Source organism: Pezoporus occidentalis, unplaced genomic scaffold (assembly GCF_034315485.1).
Source record: "Pezoporus occidentalis ecotype Australia unplaced genomic scaffold, CSIRO_AGI_Poc_V1 ctg36, whole genome shotgun sequence".
Taxonomy (NCBI): Eukaryota; Metazoa; Chordata; class Aves; order Psittaciformes; family Psittacidae; genus Pezoporus; species Pezoporus occidentalis.
The window spans coordinates 120029-136079 of record NW_026915591.1 but is presented as its reverse complement, the minus strand read 5'-3'; the positions used below and the strand labels follow the sequence as shown (position 1 = coordinate 136079).

The following is a 16051-nucleotide window of genomic DNA, read 5'->3' as shown; positions in this document are numbered from 1 at the left end:
GAAATGCCATCAGCCAAACAGACAGGCAGAAAACCTGCAATGCCCCTGGCCATCACTAGGTCCCTCCTGGCTTGCTCCTGGAGGGACTCCTGGGTTCTCTTCCTTAAATCCCTGGAGTAGCTTCCCAGTGCCTTTCCCCACTTTGGGCAGTTGTTCTCAGCTCTCTAGTCGCCATGTCTCATTTCAGAAAACTAATGGCTTTGCGCTTCACCTCACAGGACAACTGATACTGCCTGCTCATCTGCCCATCGCTCCTCCTGAGCTTATCCCCACCGCTGTCATCTCCAAGGAGAAACTAACAAAGCTGGCAGTGGGTACAGCTGACTTCATCCAGATCTTTCATGGTGAACCTTCAGCCCTGTACACTGCAGGAGCTGGACTTTAATCCCTTGGTGTCTGTCCCACAAGTCATCTCTGCAGCCCTTACTGGTGAAGGTGTTACCACCATTTCCAGTCCCTTCCTGGCAAACTTGTCCCTATTCCTTATCACAGCAACCATTTCTCGAATAAGAACAGTTTCATCTACATTGTTAGTCTGAGCTCTCTGTTACTGTGAACTCTGACGTGTCCCACCACCAGCTCAAAGATTGAGATTTCTACAATAAACATCTCTTTCAGATCCATTCCCATTCCTGCTAATTCCCTCTTCCACCCCCATGCCAAGTTCACTCTTCTTTTCTTCTTCAGTCTTCTTATTCTCTCCCTGCACTCAGATTCAGTAACTTCTGTCTTTGTTTATAGCATCAGCAAACTCTGGGGCTTTTCTCATCTTGCTCATAGTAAAATCTGCCCACATATTTCTCACCATCCCCACCTTCAGTAGCATAAATTCCTCTCCCCTGACTTCCCATCCAAAATGCCACTGCTACAGAAAACCCCCTTGCCCTCCCTGCACCATCCCACTCTGTCTTTTCTTTTTGTGCCTCCTGTGACTGTAATACCTTCAAGTCTTGTCCTGACTATCTAGATTTGGCAAAATGACAACTCTTTCCCATCCTTAGATTCCTTACTGCTCTCAGGAGGCTCCCTCCAGCCCACTACACTACCTAATGCAGCATCCATACTATGGGTCATGGGATCTTAGCATCCATCTGCCTTGGCAGCCTTCTGCCTTTAAGCAGAAGGTGCCTTCATCTGGCCCATGATTTCCATTATGTCCCTCCAGCCCATTCTAAGCTCTGCAGCTGGAAGCAAGCTCATCTCCTCTACTTGGACAAGTTTTGGGTGGATTTGTCTCTCTTGCTATGGTGTGGGAGCTGGGAGACAGAAGCTAGGACAGTGCTGCTGGGCATTGTGCTGCAATGCAGTGCTGCTTGCAGCAGCTTGCAGCAGCTCTCAAAGTGGGTGGCTGTCTGGCTCATGATGTTTCTCACTTTCTTGAATACACATTCACTTGCTGTTACTGTCTGACACCCTCAATAAAAAATGGTAACCTGTAGTCATTTATATTGGTGTTAAAAAGGTCAGTAACAAATGAGAAGAACAAGGAGCTATGTTATGTGTGGAGGAATCTAACATAACTGACGCCGCAGAAGCCTGGTTAGATAACTTTTCTGGTTACTGTAATAAAACTGTTGATTATGAAGGGCAGAATGCGGGTGGGTTTCTGTATCATCACTATGAGCCTGTGAGTTGCTAAGTCAGATTTACAAGATGCTGAGTAAAAGAGAGAGTATATCTGCAGAATGATCTCCTACAACCCATCAAAGTCAGAAAGTTAAAAAACCTAGCTGTTGCTTAAACTCATTATTCATTAAACCTTCATCCAATCTGTGGAAAGAAAAGTTCTGTATGCATGGAGGACTTCAAAGTAGGAGACATATGCTAATGATGTACGCAGCCAATAGCAAAATAGCATTTAGGTGATCCAGGTGACTTCTCTAACCTATCAGGTACTACACCCAAGGAGAGATCATTCATTATAACACACCATGGTCAACTCATTATTGGTTACTCTCTGAAGACCAGCAATCATGATTATTTGTAGCATAGTCTGCCCTAAGCACTCAGCATTAAAAAGATAAGTTCTCTAACTCAAGGAAAGTTACTATGCAGATTCATTTATAGAAAAAATGCAGGTAGAAGAATCTGAATGAAAGTTCAGTCCTTTGGTGAAGTTATCAGGCTTATCAGGTGGTCAGAAAGTCAGGATTTCCAAGTCAAGAGGTCAAACAGATCATGTCAAAAATCTCATCCTGGTTCAGTCAAAAAGTGAGGTAAACAATGTGGAATAGAAAAGCAATCTATTGCAAATGTGAAAAAGGGAAATGGCTGACAATTAGTAAAAGATAGAAGTAACTAAGTATGAGAAATGTATAAGTGAAATTAGAACCATCTGGAAACACTTTATAACAGAGCAAAGAAAGTATTTTAACATTTGCTAAGAACAAAAGTAGCTTAACGATAGTGCAGGAATATCACTCGAGAGATAGTAAAATGAATAGTAATGTAAAAAAGAGAGTACTTAGCTATTTGGCTATATTCAGGAAGAAGTCAGATTGTGTACATGTATAACATGGGGCTGTTGATGGATGTTTTTGCTCAGTAATATCAAGCAGATGATAAAAAAGTTCTAGTAGGGAAAATATTTAAGATGAGCTCTCTGGCTAATTAGCATTCCTGAAAGACATGACAGAATGTCTCTCCTGCTCCCATTTGAAGAAGTGCTCATAGTGTCAATACTCTAAAAGGGGAAAGAGGATGAACTGGGTAAATACGGTTAAACAGAAGTCACAGATGCAAAAAACTGTGACCTAAGGGTGGGAGCATAGCAAATGCCAATAGGTATCTCGCAAAGAACAACGTGGTTTATCTGCCAAACTGAGTTCCAGCTTTTGTGACCACCTTCCCACCAAGTCTGGCCCAGACATGATGGATTCAGAATTTTCCAAGGCATTGGATGCTGTACCAGGAAACAAAAACGTGTCCTGTGAAACACTTGAAGTTATCCTATAACTGACATGAGAGCTGGAGAAGTGAGAGATTTCAAATACAAATGAATGACCACAGCATGGGCTCCAAGTATAGCACTATAACATAAGGAAATACAGCAACTATGAGTGTGTATATGGTGCTACATGTAGGCAGAGAAGCAGGGAAATTATTTTATCTTTGCACATTTATGCATAGCAGTAGAAAGATCAATGCTGAAATAGTCCTGACTTATGGCGTCAGGGAGAGGTTTTGGGGGGACAATACTGTGTGCTGCCTCTATTACACTTCTTTTCCACAGGGACTGTTTTTAGCCACCATGGGAGACTGGATCTTGAGCTAGACAGACCTTTGATCCCCCAGTAAAGCCACTCTTGTTGTCTTATGTTGTCCACACACTTCCCATGTGTGCATTCTTCAGAGCAATCTCAGAAAAGGAAACTGTGAACTATCTGCCCAGCAACCTATAAAGACCAGAGCAAACACCATCCTGTGTGAAGTTCAGGACTCACTCTGCTTTTTGTTTTTTTACTTGCTTTAGCTGTTATTCATCGTGTTAAATCACTCCTCAGTCTCCTGTGACCGTGTGCAGGTTAATTGCACAAACAAACCATTTTGGTGAGTCCCTAGCTATCACCACAGCTTTTTGGCCTTGCCAGCTCCTGTGTGGCCTTGAGCATGACCTGTGGCAGGGTGCATGGCAGCAGCTGTGTGCTGGGCCCCATGTCAGAGTATTCTCTCTGTTTGACCCACTACAGCTGTCAGTTAAAAGTCAAAAATAGCCCTGGCATCGGGGACTGGGACTTCCTGCTGAGAGCCAAGTTCCCCATGGCCAGCCCAGTTCCTCAATTGCTTTCCTTTTGATATGTAACTGTATTTTCCATATACTCAGCATGCTTTCAGTGGGAGTACAGACCTCACCCTCTTCCACCCCTCCTCTCTTTATCACATCTTTTCTCCAAAACAACCAAGATGCTCACAGGAACTGACGAGGACAGACCAGATGGGGAGTCAAGGACTACAGCTGCTGGATTGACATCTAATAGCAAAAAAGATAACAGCAAAGATAAATAAAATAAAATATAAAAGCAAATCTTGGGTACAGCAGCATTTTCTGGAAGGACTTGTTGACGTGACATGGCTGTCCCCAGCGTAGATCTGCTGTGCTGAGACTCTTGGGAGAGTCTCCATGGGGGACCATGGTTTTAGCACATGTTTTTAGCCACACTAGTATTAGGTGCCTTGCTGCTCAGCACTGGGCACATGGGAAGACTCAGCTGAAGGTATCTACAGGCCACAGATGATAAAAATCATGATTTCTAAGGGAAGGAAACAGATTGTGGGTTAGATGTGGGCTTAATAGAAAGGGGGATTTATGTTATGTGTCTGTTATTTCATGTTATGTGTCTGTTATTCTACTAAGAATGGTTTCCGGGAGTTACGCCTTTTTTGTGCCCTGAATTCACACGGAAAAAAAATACCAGGAACTAAAGATTGCTTTACTTTAGGTGAGAAGGTTGAAATAGGTGTTTCTTATGTATTAGATAGGTGTATTCCCTCTATATAATTGATGCGCTAGCTTCTGCTGAGTCCAGACACACTGAGAGTGGAAGAAAGGAGGGAGTTTTCAGCAGTGCTCTGATAACTGGGACAGAATACCATGGGAAGTGACCAAACATAGCTGGTGGGGTCTCGGTTCCTTGCATCTCCAGAGCAAGTCTGCGCATCTCCGCAGGATGTGCTTTAGCCCGGTGATAAGTCTTCAGACTCAATGCAGAGCAATGGGGTGAAAAGAGGGTGAGACGCAGAGCTCAATCTCAGCAACCATACACCAATGCCATCAGAAACCTCCACAGCCGAAGACCTGGCCCACTTTTACACTTACTGGAAATATAGAGGAGGTTTTGCGAGAAGGGGTTTCTTTGGGCTGGTTTTTCTTTTGAACTCTATAATAGCACTACCCATGTCTAGTTGTGCACGCTCTTTAAAGATCTGGGATTCCCCCTCCTGATAGAAGTTACACAGTAGTCATAGCTCCTTTAATCTCTATCAAACCATTATTTCAACATACCGCCTACACAGACAGATGAAAAAGCACCAGTAAAAGGGAATGGTTGTTGTTTTGGGGTTTTTTCCTTCTCAGAAAAAAAACCAACCACCCAAAAACAAAACTTAAAAACAAAGCTTGCAGTTCAGCTTCATACGTAATAACTTTTCCATCTGGAAATTCCCTTTAGTTAGACCATAAACCCCCCTCAATTATGGTATAATAAAGTGAACTGAAATTCAGTAGCAGACATGGAAGTAGGGACTATTTGCAATCTGGTGGTTACCAAAAAAAAGGCCAAGAGCAGATAGAATCTGATTTTTCATTTTAGATTATTTAGAATTTTTATTCAATGAAGTAATAACTCACCTTATAAAGTAAATTGCATTTGAATATAGTTTTCATTTGATTTTGTGATTGAGCTTGATAAGGTTTTTAACTGCAAGAGGTTCCTTCTCTTCATTCAAATTAATGGATTAGACTTTGAAGAGTAAATACCACCTTTCTTCAAAAGGATTTTGGCATCACAAGGTGATTATTTATTGTTTTCTTGTCCTACCAGCAGTGCTTCTAGTAAGACCTCTTCTAACAAGGAGATAAAAGATGGTGTCCTAACAGAAAACATTGTTTCTAGGAGGAAGTGCCCAAATTTTAGATCACCATGGCACGTAATTTGTTACAACAAACCACTATCAGGGAACAATAGAAAAATCAGAAAACACCAGATGTCCCTTTCAGAAATACGTCAGCCTTCTCCTGTTTTTATACCTTTGGGTTGCTAAGAAGCTTTCTAAGGAAACAGGCCTGGTATATACCGTGCCCTTTTTCTTATTTTATTTTATTTTTTTTAATAAAATTTCAAAGCAAAAGAATTACCTGACTCATCCCCAGCTGTCATTCCACCAGCCAGCAGACAGAAGCAAAGCACTTTTTAAGTTGTGTTCCTGCATGCTAATAGGAACAGCTATTGGGAGCCTGATGCTATCCTAATAAAGATCCGCCTACTAAAGTGGGCCAGATCTAACTCCGTAGCTCTGCTCCAGTAATGACCTTGATTCATAAAGCATTTTAAGCACATGCTTTAGACTGGTACAAGCTGCAGTTCCGCAGGCAGCTGAGCCAACAAAGCAATTTGCCGCCAACCGCCTTTGTACCATCTCTGGCATTTGTTAGAGCCTTGGTTAGGCCAATTTTCCTCACTAAAGTGGCAGAAATGTATCACATTGTTTGTTTTTCAAAGGATGTTACACCTTCCCCTCTGGATAGAAGCAGACAGAGATGTTGGCTAGGCCTGCCTCCTGGAGCAGTGCCCTCAAGCAGTTATTGAGATGCCATGTTAAATTGCAGCTCACAGTGTTCTGGTTTCCACTCCTGCTGCTTTTGCACAGTGCTTTTGAGAAAGGGGGTCTGGTCCACAAAGCAAGGTGCCAACTGCAACAGTACAAATAGAAAATACTGCAAACTGGACTCAATAGAAACTGCTGGGGGGCAAACTGAGAGCACAAGTGGCTGTTTTCATATGGAGCAAAACGTATGAAGCGTGAATCACCTGAGGTGGGTAACAGGAGGCTGATGACCAACACTGTGGCTGCTGCTTTCTTGGTCTTTAAAGACATCCTGAGCAAAGGGACTGCCTGGCTGTATGTAGTTTATACAATGTCATAGAATCATAGATTCATACAATGGTTTGGGTTGGAAAGGACCTTAGAGGTCATATAGTTCCAACCCCCCCCACCTAGTCAAGGCAGTAGGAGTCTTGACATTTATTTCTGTAGAGTTGTGTGAATTTCACTATGTTCATTATGTGTAGGTATCTCTATTTAATTTGTAATAATACATGAGTCTCACACGGGATGTTTTTGTCACTTCATTTCAAAATACCTTTAAAGGAAGTAGACATCACAGATGTCTTTTAAATGGTGAACACAAAGATCAAGGCAGAAATGAAATTAATGAAAAGAATCCACAGGATCAGTCCAGAACTGAGTTGTGTCTGTTTCCTTCCCAATATTTGGACACATACCTTACCAAAGCTGGGGGAGAATTATCAAATATTTGCATTTCTCAAAATGTTGAAGCCTGCAGGTTTGCCTGCACTAAAGTTTCATTCAAAAACACCCTACATCTGGGTAACCTGGAGTACACAGAACTTTGTGGTGTCAAGGTCCACCTGCTTCCACTCAGCAAACTCGCTCCAGAAAAGCTATCACTCTCACGCGCTACAGACTGCAGGGCAGACAGACTTCCCATATATAGTCTCACATGTTAAAATATGCCTGTACTACACCAGCACCAGGTGAAGCTACACCATTTATCTTTCCATGGGTAGCTCTGTTTACAAAACGATCAAAGCTTCTAGTGTCAGGAGGAAAGACAATGAAAGGGATGTCTTTTAATGTTAAAGAATCTTTCCAATTCATATGGTTGCTTCAAAAATGTATTTTCAAAAAATACATTCCTGGCACCAAGTAGAGCATGGAGAGCATGGAAATAGTGTTTGGAAAATGAGGCTGCAAATGCATTGTTTAATTGAATGGAAGCTGCTGAACACAAGCCAAAATCCCAGGTGTCTATAGGAAGACCAATTTATAGGAAGATCTATTTATACTGAGAAAATTGTGCCAGACCTCAAATATCAGTGTTTTCACGGTGATTTCCAGTAGATTTTTCTGTTGTCTGTCCCATCTTTATGCTGCAATAAGAGGATCTGAAAAACTGGCAGGAAAGGATGGGGGAAAGCTTGGATTTTTTTCCTTCAGTGTGTATACATACCTGGAAATCTCAAGGAGCTCCACACTTCAGTTTTCAGAGTGTATCAGGGAATTTATTTGAAAAAAGGTGAAGCATAAAAGGAGGCCACTAAATATTTCACTTTAATTGAAGGCTGAATGTCATGCCTTCATCAGGCACTTTCCTTTCTCCAAAACATTAAGCTGCTTGTGACAACACAGAAGCAGAGACTGAAAGGGGCCTTTTACACCTACCAGCATCCCTCAAGACTCAGAGAAGATGCTTCAAGAAAAGTATCAGAGGTAACCATCTAACTCTGCAGAAAGTGGTTCCATGGCCTGGCCACTGCAGAGTGGTATCATCACCCAGATCATCACCCACGTATGAACCTCAGTTTCCCCAGTAGAGGCTAGTGACACAAGGAAAGTAGAGCAAAATGAAGAAATACGTAATTGTAAGGTAGAGCTGGTGCAGCCCTGTGCGGTCCCCCATTGAGATACAGTCAGGTAGATCACAGAATGTCTAGCAAGGGCTCAAAAACTCAGTTGTGCAGAGAGGTTCTCCCTGATGCTTTTATAGAGACACATCCTGCTGGCAGGAAGCGCGTCTCCCCTTGCTTGCTGAGGTTCATATCATGGCTGGGGTTCGCCTCACGTGAAGTCATGCAGACCTCTGAGACCTTCTTGCAAAAGGGGCTTTTGAGAAAACCTGAGAAATGGAGCACAGGGGTGACAACTCTACCATCACACACCTGCTCTGCACTCACTTCATTACACAGAGATGTTGAAGTTCAGAGCAGTGGCTCAGGGTCCCAGTTTTCTCTAGGTTAGGTCTAGCGTGCCCAGGATGATTCCAGCTGCATACAAGAGGGAATTCCCAGTGCAGGAGAATCTCAAGATTACACAAGTTGCCCATCTTGTTAAATAAATATAGGCATTTTGTTTTGAATCAGAGAATTCACATCCTAAGTGTCCATGCGTGATCACAGACCTCTATGACACAGAAAACCCAGGACATTGTGTCCTGTCCCAAATAAAATCTGCCAACCTGTTTTCTTGTCCTGTTGCCTTTTTCCTCCCCCTCCTCCTCCAACCTATTTCCTTTTCCTGAGATGCTTACATGGCAGGTCCTGTTCATGCAATCAGTAAATCAAACCATTTACAGAGTATTATTTTCAATGTTATCTCTGCTTGCAAAACATTTCCTGCTTTCCTGTCTGCAGCATTTCTCTAAGGTGCCCCTCAGCAATGAAGTCCCAGCGCAGATGTGCCAGGGCGCCTGCCAGTTCAGCAGCAGTTTCCCCTAGCATCATACAAGCTTCCTAGCACCTCTCACCCTCCAAGGACTTGGTGCAGCTCTCCAAAGTAGACTGTCTCTGCTGCTAAGACCTGTCAATGAGGCTCCCTGACTACAGCAGGAGCTCATACAGTGTAAACACCAGAGCCCCTTGAATCTCTGCTGCATCAGCTTGGCCAAGCATAGCTGCAGGGCAAACTGTTGGAGGTTAAAGGGAAAAAAAAAAAAAGAGTAAAAAAATATTTTGGGTATGTGGCAGAGGTCTTTGAGTGGGATCCAGTTATTCAGAAATCCAGGTTTGTCCAAGGCACGCACTCTGTGCATGCCAATTCCCTGTCCTTCAGCCACCCACCTTATTGGGGATTTTGAACAAGAGGAGAAATTTAATGACTTTGTTTCCATGTTGACACAGTTTTTGTATTAATCTGAAATATAATAACCAAAAAAAATAAAAGAGCAATGCAAGTAGCAAAGAGGTCTGTGTAGCCATATTAAAAAGTCATGCCTCCTCAGTAAATCATCCCCTTAATGTGTATGAAATACTGAATTTCATCAGCTTTTGGCTCTCTCACAGAAGCCTCCCCAGTTAAAAATGAACTGAGGCTTGAAATTACAGCACTGCATGTAGAAGGTGCAAAACCAGCTTAAATTCCTGTATGTTTGCACCATAGGACAAATCTTGTTGCTCAGGAGCATAAAGCATGCTATAGATGTGCAATTGGTTCTTCCTTATGAGTTTGCTAAGGTTAAACCACTTTAGGTGTTGGCCCAGCACTGCTGCTACTTTTGAGGTTGGCAAAAAAAAAAAATCAGAAACGGGTATTCTTTGAACCACACCTTTTCTTCCACTACGCACTAACAACTGTAACCTCTGTAACAATGTGGGTGTTAGTTTCTTAGTATAAGAGAGGTATTTATAAAAAGAAAGCCAGACCTATCTGTCAAAAGGCTGTGACTGGGGCAAGCATGGCGCAAGTGCCAGAGAGGTTCCAGGGGTGCAGAGTGGCAGCCAGGGTGGCCAGGTAGTGATTGGCATCTGCCATCCAACTTCACAGTTTTCAGTTGCCTTTTATTCTGACCGTTCAGGAGGAACAAAAGAAAGACGTGGATGGGCTGGGATGTTTAGGGACTGTGCATGTGCAGAGGTGGAGTTTGAAGCACAGAGCCAAATCCACTGTGGCTGCAGCACACTCCCTCAGCTTCTGCTGTGGGTGTATCACTGGCAGCAGGCTTCCCAGAGAGGCTGTTGGATATGACATAGCTGTGTATCCCACTTTGCCCCAAGGACCCCAGCATACAGAATGGCACCTTACCATACAGACTCTTCCCATACAGAAGACAAATCTGTTGTTGCCCCACAGAAGTCAAATAGAGTCAAAGATCTCTCAGATGCACTGTGTGAACAGCTGCACTATGCCAGGGAGTTCCTGCCAGGGCACATATTAATCCCAGTGCATGAAGCGGTAGGACTGTCACACATGATAGGACTTTTCTCTTTGGGGTGGGAGATGTTTCTCCGAAGAGGGCATGGTCAATTACATATTTGACTTAACAGGTTTCCACCCCTGAGCAGACAGAACATCACCAGATAGTGAAAACTGAGGATGACCAAATTTCTACATACCACTCACAAACACAGGCACATTGAAAGCAGGACTTTAAAGCATAGATGTGAGATGCACGCATCTATGCAGCCTAACAAGCCAGAAGGAATCTATGTCATTCCACACTGCACAGCATGCATCACATGTAGAAAAGCCGGTGCATCAAATATCTTAGCAGCTGCATTTCTGCATTTGATTTCCAGCAGCAGAACAGGAAGGTTTCTGCATTCCCTGCAGATGGTGTGCTGTAAACTGGATATGCATGTGAAGCCAAAAAGCTGTATGAGCTCTGTGCTGGGCTCAGCTCAATGGTTTTGCCACCCAGCTGGCTTGATTGCCAGGGTGAGGTGGAACTACATTACATGTGTAGCAGGAAGACTCTGCAGGTAAGCGGTTGCTGGGAGGAAGCTGAGCTTCGGTTTTAGCACAGATCTCAACCCACACTATCTGGCTTGAGGGATCTAACCTGTGACTGATCCTGATATCAACTGCAAAAAACACCATGGCTGGTTTTTGTCCCTGCCCCAAATCAACACCATCACAGCCAGTCACAGATAAACCAAGTCTGAACCACAAGCTACTGAGGCTCTCTCTTAGCCAGAGTTGTATATCATACCAGTGCAGGGGCACTTGTATAGTGCTTGGCCAGAAAAGCACAGAGCTGAGCAGACTCCAGCCCTCAGCACTCCTTAGCTGCTGGTCACTACTGTCCTAGACAAACTCTTTAGCACTTTCCTGCCTTGCTTTTATCATTAAGCATCCTATACATGCAGCATAGAATCACAGAATAGTTAGGGTTGGAAAGGACCTTAAGATCATCTAGTTCCAACCCCATTGCCATGGGCAGGGACACCTCACACTGAACCATGTCACCCAAGGCTCTGTCCAGCCTGGCCTTGAACACTGCCAGGGATGGAGCATTCCCCAGACGTGTCTGCTGCTCAGTCCCTTTCAGTGTGCTGACAGGTGACAAGAGAAGAGCCAGATATTTGGCTTTTTCCCACCAAAACCCATACTTTCAAGGACCTCTTTTCATTTGCTCATTTTCCACACTGCAAAATTTAAAGCAAATAATTTTCCAAGAAAAATGGGCTTTAGTTGCTTACAAAAAAATAAGACACACAATTGTGCAAAAATTGTCTTCTTGGGTAAACTTTTGCAGAGCTGTTATGGGATTGTGACTTTGTTCATTTGTACATGGACATAGAAGAGTCAGATGATCTGAGGTTTCTGCCATTCACAGATTCTTGGTGGTCACGACCACAGGAAGACAGCATTAATGGTATTTTCATGTGCAGTGGAACGGAGAAATGCCAAATATCCTACCAGCTTTTCCCTTAACAGTTTTTAAATTAAAAAGGAGAGTGAAAAACTCAGTCTGAAAGTCTTTCAAAGACATTGGACCCCATCAGTCTTCCACAGGTATTTCTGTTTACTGCCCAGTGGTGCACAAGCATTTTTACTCTCATAGTGCTGTGAAAATCCCCCCAAAAGATGTGTGTTATGCAGCAGGGAGTTAAAGAAATTTGGACTCTTTCCTCCCCTATTCTTTAGATGGTCTCTGAACCCCAGTAGGAAAATGACAAAGAGTGCAGAGAATATATCTCATATGCAGCTTACCTTGCTTAAATGTACCACACTGAAGGCAACTATCTAAACAGAGCCCAGCAGTTAAAAAGCAGAAGGAAAAATGCTCAAAATTACCCAATCTAAACTCATGGATGCTCAAAGAAACATTTCCATTTACTTCAACTGGATTTAGACAAAGGCCAGAGGGTTTCTGCCTTCTGCTATAAATGGTTCTTTATCTGATTTTTTTTTTTCTCCTTGGACATGACATCAGTAAAATACAATTCAGGCCAAAATTTATATTGCTGTACTGCTTGTATTATCTCTACTGAATGCAGACTAAACTTACTTGAAATGTTTGGTTTATTTTTGCCACCCACGGAAGCGCTAACTCTGTTTTTATCTCCAGTCACAGAAGATCTTGTCAAAAGTTTCTGAAAGCATCTTCCAATGTGAAATCTTGGCATCAGTCTTCAGCTTGCTAGGGCAATGATTGTGGGTGATGCTGACTGAGGCCGTATTACTAACAGAATCATGAAGCAGCAGTGACTCTAAATAGTAATGCTTTTTCAGGTCTGTCTGGAAGATTCAAGGGCCAGAGATGTGTTGTCTTCCATTTCTCTATGGAGCACCACACAATTTTCAGTATTTCATCATAAAATCTAGTTGGCAAATGCATACATGTCTCTGAATATCCTAACCCTGTATGAGTGTGTGCAAGTAAGCATCACAGAGAGCATAATCTGGCACTGTACAACTGACTACACCCAAATGAGAACTGTGATCTGGTACATTAGAAATACCACAGAGGAGCCCACTGGTCCCTATGAAAGCTCCAGTTCTACAGGATGGACAGCACTCTGCTCTTTTCTGTCTCACATGTCTGAATGAAGATTGGCCATCTACACAGAGAAATAAGTCCTATTCATCTCAGAAACATTATTCCCACCCTTGTTTACAGTTTCCTTTTAGTTTTATATTGATGCAGAGGAGTATAATGATGAAATCATGAGTTTAGAGCAGTGCACAGGCTGGGTCCAGCACTATGTCCAGCCAGGCTGAGCTTGTGCAGACAGAAATTTCACCTGTTCTTCTCTGCAAATGGAGGCTACTAAGCTGCCTCCAGGCTCTTTTTTCCCAGTTCCTTATGGCTCTGAGAATGATTTTATCCTCACAGACTCTTCCCCTGAAACCCTCTCTAGCAGAACTGGAACAAAGTGACTTTTTCACCCCAGAATGAAAGTACACACTAAGCATTTCTTTAATTTTACAAAAGAAATATTTCACTTTCAATACAGTTATTAAACGCAAATTCAGTTATCTGCTTGCCTTAGACTGCCACCCAGTTCCTCACTGTCCTACCTCAGCCCCCCAGCAATCTTCAAGCACTGACAGACCCTCATGGGGTGCTGCAAGCACCTTACCAGAGGTGGAATTAGTAGAAGTTGACCAGCAAGTTGCCTTCATAAATCTGTTCATAAGTGACTTTCACAGAGTCATACATAGCATCTGCAATGATGCATGGAACAGGTCTCACAAACAAGGTCTAGGCTGGCAATATAACATTGGGATCTTCTTCCTCCTTTGCCTAAAGCCTGAGCTAGGGCACTTGCTAAAGCTCACAGGCTCCTTCATATCAGTGCTCTTTGCCATCAATAAGCTCCTGCAAATGGACTCTTCTTCTCAAAGCTCTCAAAACACTATCTTTTCTTCTTTAGCACTCAGCCTTTTCTAGCAAACTGGCACCAGAATGGTCTTTCCTTCATATCACCACCCCCTTCTATTGGGCTTTAATACCGTTCTGCATCCATTTAAATACCTAGCCATTTCATACATATTCAAGTGAATATATGTGTAGCACCCAGAGCAGGTATCTCCACTGTACAAAGAACAAGCATCTAAAGTGGGCATCCTGTTCTTGACAGGGCCTGGCAGCCCAAGTTCCTTGGTCTCTTGTTCCTCCAGGGCACATTAGCACAATGATGAAGGAGTACACCTGGAATAGGAGCCCAAGAGATGAAAATTCTGGTCACAAATGGAGTCTGGCAGTTACAAGAGTTGAACCTACATTTTCTCACCCCTGCCACAAGTGACAGAATTTGAAAGGAATCGCTCCCCTTGTTAAGGCTTTCTTTTCTCTTAGCTAATCTTCTGACTGCACTGCTCAGCCTCGGCTTCCTCCATCAGCCAGCCATAGCAGCTCATTGTGCCAAGGCTACACATACCCAGCAAATAGCCCAAGCATAACTATGCATGTCTCCCACCTCTGCTGGCACAGCAAGAAAGATAGATTAAACAGAAGCTGAAGTCAAACAGCAACAGCCCAAAGTCCCCCCAGCCAGGCTGTGTTATCTGGTTTGGCACAGAGAGGCAGGAAGCATTGCTCTTCTCATGGGCCACCTCCTAAATGCAGCTGTGGTTGCCAAGCCACTGACTTGTGAAAAGCAGCAGCCACATACGGCTGCTCAAGCCCACTGTGCAGGAGCATGGGTGCTATTTCATATCTGAAAGCAGTACAGGGGACAGCATGGGAGCAGGCTGTTTTAGAGACTTCTCAAAAGCTTTGACTTTGCAGAAATGTTGAATAAACTCTGACACCCTGCGTGCTCTGCTTGGTAGTAACATCTCAGTGCCTGGTCTGCATTTACACACAGATCCACCATCACAATGCATTTCTCCCTTCTGTCTTCCTGATAATTCCACATTTTCCTGTTCTGACCATTTGATTTTTCACTTTTCTTACTATCCTTCACTTTGAGTAACTAGTAAATAATTTCTTCTGCCTCTTTTCACTCTTTCAGTATATTTTCAGGTGCAGATCTTCCCCAAAGATATTCTTTACCATAGATGTCTTTATCCAGTCACTTTCTCAAATGGTGGCAGGACTAAGATTTTCAAGGCTGGGGTATTCCAATCACAACCCTATCTATAACTGTGCGCCTAACTACAAGTGACACACTTTGGGAGCCTGATGAAGTCATCAGCAGACCACTTTCTTTCAGCTCACACTGCTTATGACTGTTCACGGTATCACTAGTAACTTCCTGCAGTGTTTACAGAGCAGCCTGTGGGTACAGCATAAGTTGGAGCCCTTCATCGACTCCTCTGCAAAAGCCAGATTAAAAATAGGTAAGAGATTTCTGTCCCTGAGGCAAGGCATTATTTCTACTAAGCACTATTCTGCTTTGTTCTGCTTGATTACTACTTCTCTGTGCTGTGCTTTTGTGCTTCAGAAATGTAGGCTCTGTTGATATTTCACCATAGTCTAAACCTCCTGTGATTGATACAACAGACATAAAGCATTGTTGGGTCTGTATTAATTAGAGTTCATTGCAGTTGATGGAATCCTTGCTACCTGTTTTCCTTACGAATTCCCTTTCCTATAAAAAATATGTTTCTCTCTTACAAATCAATTTTAGTTCCTGTAAGGGATAGATGATAATTAGGACTGAAGGATTTTGGCAGGATACAGGTGGCTGTTAAGTCAGATTTAACCATCCCTGCAAAGCATGAAACGTGCTATGTTAGAAACACAAATGCTGGGCTTCCTTCTCTCCATAAGGAGAATTCGCAACCAGCCTTTCCTCTCATCTTTAATCTGCTGGAAAAGCAAGACAGCTATGATGTTTACCTGCTGGCCTATAGTGACTAAGTGGATACGCTACATTTCTTCTTTTTCTCAGTCTTTTTTTACACGCCACTGCTGAACTTTGGCACTCAGAAATCTGGAGTCTAAGTTAAGATTATTCTTTTTTGTCAAATGTTTTGGGAGTCAACTTGTTTCTCTGAGACTTCAAAATACTGGGACGATGCCTGATGCTCTCCTCTGTAATCCAAAGACCTTGCTTTTAAATGAAAGCTGATACTTCTTTGC

The 16051-nt window shown here is 43.0% G+C and overlaps 1 protein-coding gene across 2 annotated transcripts in view; it reads left to right on the top strand.

Moving 5' to 3' along the window:
* The window catches only part of GPR132 (G protein-coupled receptor 132), a 79211-nt gene that overhangs the window by 51015 nt on the left and 12145 nt on the right, over positions 1–16051 (top strand). The window contains exon 1 of one of the 2 annotated variants that reach the window (XM_062630687.1): positions 14986–15306. The exons of the other annotated variant lie outside the window; for it this stretch is intronic. The gene's annotated coding sequence lies outside the window, so the exon portion shown is untranslated. Of the gene's footprint in view, positions 1–14985; positions 15307–16051 lie in introns of those variants that run through there. 2 annotated transcript variants of the gene reach the window in all.